Genomic DNA, 4102 nt, shown 5'->3' with positions numbered 1-4102 from the left:
GAGGTGGACGGACAGACAGGGTGGTCTGTGGTAATTAGTAATAAAAGACCTACAGAATGGATGCAGAGGCAAGGAAGGCAAGTACTCGATCAGTGACCCCGAGTAATTAAGGATGCACTAATGTCATCAAATAGAATCAATCACAGCTGGCCTGCCCATGTGGAAAATACATATAGATTTTTCCAAACTTATTGATCACATCTGGGCTCCATATACGTAGATGCAACCATAGTGGGCCCTGTTCCCCTTTTATTACATCCATTGTTACCCCTGCACAAATAACTAAATCAGTAAAGTAAACATATGCATCTCTGTTGTAGGGAAATCAGTAATGACGTGTTAGGAAAGTCTGCACAGCCTGAACTCTCAGCATATTTCAGCCCTCTATTCTGTGTGAAGAGTTCACCATGAAGATTTAGTACATTATTTCTGTCGGTTCATTTTTCATTGTAACAAAAGTGGAAAGCCATCTGGGCCCCATACACTGAAAAAGGATTTCTGTATTACACTAACATATAAGTGCTAGCCCCGTCTGAAATAGCAGAATAAAGCTTTAGACTCTTGAAACACAAGATTAGAAGCTGCTATCACTTTCAAATTGACTGACTGGTCTTAATACAGGGAGTTAAATAATAACTCTATAAGTTATTAAACTTTTCTGATGCTGCTGAAGCTTTATTTGCATCAGTAATGTTTATAGTAAAACGGATCAAAACACTACAGTAAATCTCAATAGTCTGCACGCATAGCTCCCGGCTGATGTTCCGCTCCTGGCTATTGTAAATCACTGTAATTTTTTTTCTTGATCCTGTCTTTCTTTTTCTCTATTTCGTAGCCTAGTTTTTTTTTGTTTTGTTTTTTTAATGACATGATTGCTTCACCTGAAGTCCTCAGCATCATTGAAGGCCTTCTCGATAGCAGAGGTGAAGGTTAAGATAACACATACATTAACAACTGTACATGCATGCTTATTTTAGATGATCAGATTCCTACAGTTAGGATATTTACAGCTGGTACTGTAGCAGCCATAAGGTGACTGAAACTACTAAACCTGGAGCCAAAACCAACAGTTCCCTACTTTAATTAGTACTTCTATGCAAAAATGATTGCGTTCATGGTATGTTGAGGTGCTATGTGTGGAAAACAATATCCACCACATTGCAGTTTACATAGCAATGGCAGGGAAACAACATTCAATAGACAAGACCTGACCTTGGACCTTACCCCTGACGCTGAACCCTAACCCATGCCTGCTTTACGACCACATTGCTGCATTTACAACGAAAACAGGCTAATGAGCTGATAAACCCCCATGCAAGCAGCAATAAGCAAAATCAATACACGCTGGATCAATATAACATCGCTCTGATAGTGGAAATCCTGCAAGCAATTAGACAGCGCTTGAGAAGGCGGCATCTTTGTTCGTACCCAATTATGATTGGGTCAAATGGGCTTAAGTGGGTGTCTAGTTTGTTGATTATCGTTGAGGCAAGTTAATCACCCTGTCTATCATACTAATAGAAGAGAGGTCCCTGGTTAATTCTGGTTGCGTCTGCGGTGATAATTGGGAAATTTAAAAGCAAATAAGCCATAATATTGTGGAAGGTGTTTTAGGACAACGTCCGGAGTATTTAGTGAGAGTAATACGCAGAGTGGATGTCCAGTTTTGATTAGACCTGGCAAATTGAGGTGTTTCACTGAGGACTGGCAGTGAATATGTATCAAAGACAAAGACAAAACATTTAAGAAGTGAATGAGAGAGTTGAAGCCAATTTGAGCTGAACTCATTTTCAATCCTTAATGTTTAAACGGTTGTATTTTAAAATTTTAACCTGCAAAGTAGCACACCCATGTTGTGTTTTTGTTGTGGTAGTTTAAGCTTTGTCTGGTAATAATAAGTAAAACAAAAGTGCGTATTGCACGGCTGGGATGGTGCCCATTAGGAAAAAGAATTCATTTTTGTGTTTAATTTAATACTGTATTCACTTGAAGTGAAGTGTGTAAAAATATATATTTATAAACTAATTTATTGGCCACAGTAAAACAGTCCCTCTGCTATGAAAACCACAGGCAAGATGGCTTGTTGTGAATATGTCACTCACTCCCATGTGGCTGCACTGGCTTCGGGGCTCAGCTCTGGCACTCAGCGCAGCAGAGAGGTCAAAGGAGTCAAACTGCTGAACTGGACTATTCTGGTGTCGGCTCCAACTGTCACTTCTGGACCTCAGCAGAACAGAATTGAAACGATAGATTCCAAATTGCAAATTCTTCACAGAGTGTCAGTTGTGCTTTGTGTCAGGGCGAAGCCTCCAGATAGCCGACCAATCTGAATACAGAGCTGAAGAGCCAGACTCTGAATAATTAACCACAATGGAATAATAAACACGCTGTTCTCACAAGTTCTCCCTTAATTCTAAAAACGTCAAAAGCAGATGGCACGTTGCCTGCGGCAAACCTTTGGTGTAGAGCGACGAGAGAGGCGAGAATGGAGATAGACGAAAAAAAGGAAAAGAAGGCAAGATAAATATGTTAAGGAGGTTGTTTTTTTGCCAGGAGCAGGACGAAGGATGAATGGATGACCCACGTTCCACGATCCTTAAAATGTATGAGCATATGAAGTGAAGTAAATGAGCTGAGACCAAACAGAGTTGCATAAAAATAAAATATAAAACTTGCTTCTATTTACAGTTATAGATCATGCTGGAGGCGATGTAGTAGATAGTGTATATTTGAATGTATCACTGCATCACTGAAGACAGTGAAGGAAGCACCACAATAGGTACAAAAACTATTACTAGCTATTCGGATCGCAGTTGCAGGGGCGTCGGACTGGGGGGGAAAAAGGGGATTGAATACCCAGGGCCCTCATGTGAGAAGGGCCCAAAAAGACGCTAGAATAGAAAACAGGGCCCAGTGCCGTGCAAGTCGCAAGCAAGTCTCAAGTCTTAACCTTTAAGTCGCAAGCAAGTCTCAAGTCACCGTGGTGAGAATCAAGTCAAGTCGAGTCCCTGCTATAAGTCAAGCAAGTCAAAAGTCAAGTCATATAAAAAATGGCCGTTAATGTTAATGTTAGCGAAAAGACACATTCATGTACCTTTGTTTGAGTTGCTTGAAATGACGGTGGAAGTTGGATGTTGTGGTTCTCGTGTCTGTAATTTTTGGAGTTGCAATCCTTGCACAGCGCTTTTCTTTTTTTTCAACGAGCATTGACTACAAACTCCATAAATCCGAATTTCACTATTTTGGGGCATAATGGAAGGTTGCCTAGCAACTTGGCAGGATGGTGCGTATAGCACAAAGATGTTCCAAATAACAAAACGCAATTTCTCAATACCTTAAAAAAGAATACGGCCTGGCTATTACATTGACTAAGTCAAGTCCTTTCAAGTCATCTGTCTCAAGTCAAAGTCAAGTCTCAAGTCTTGAATACCAAGTCAAGTCATTTATCAATGTAAGTGAAGCAAGTCTCAGGTCCTCAAATTGGCGACTCGAGTCAGACTCGAGTCAAGCTGTGCGACTCGAGCCCCCCACCTCTGCAGATAAGAGAAAAAGAGAGAAATGTGTTGAACTAAGAGAAAAATACGTCGTTGAAAGTTGCAGAAACGCCAGACGTGGAACAATTGTGGCAGTCCACGTAGTTTCTCTTCCCTGTTTGACAGCAAAGAAGCCTACTGCTGTGACTGGGGAGCTCTAGTCTATCCATTTGTTATCATGGTTAAATGCCTTCAACATTTAAGTTTAAGTTGACTACATGTAAGTCATTTGCTCGCCTTCTTCAGTGGAAACAGTGGAAAGCTTTGTAGTAACTCAGTGAGGTTTAAATAAAGCTATGTTGCCCTGACCATGAAGTTAAAAAAATATTGGCAAATATTGAAATTGTTGTGTTTTTCCTATGGTCTTCCACTTTAATTCATTGCATGTTCAACCATATAAGCATGGCAGACTTTATATTTCATCACATGTTAAAGCTGAATGCATGTGGCTGTAGCAAGAGTAATTCTTCGTACATAAAGGGTTTGGATGGTGGTTTCTTTTTCTATGCTAACCAAAAAAGAAAATTATCAAAAAACAAGCAAAAGTGTAAGTAATGCATTAAATAGCC

Source organism: Perca flavescens, chromosome 19 (assembly GCF_004354835.1).
Source record: "Perca flavescens isolate YP-PL-M2 chromosome 19, PFLA_1.0, whole genome shotgun sequence".
Lineage (NCBI taxonomy): Eukaryota > Metazoa > Chordata > Actinopteri > Perciformes > Percidae > Perca > Perca flavescens.
This window is presented reverse-complemented; position numbering follows the sequence as displayed.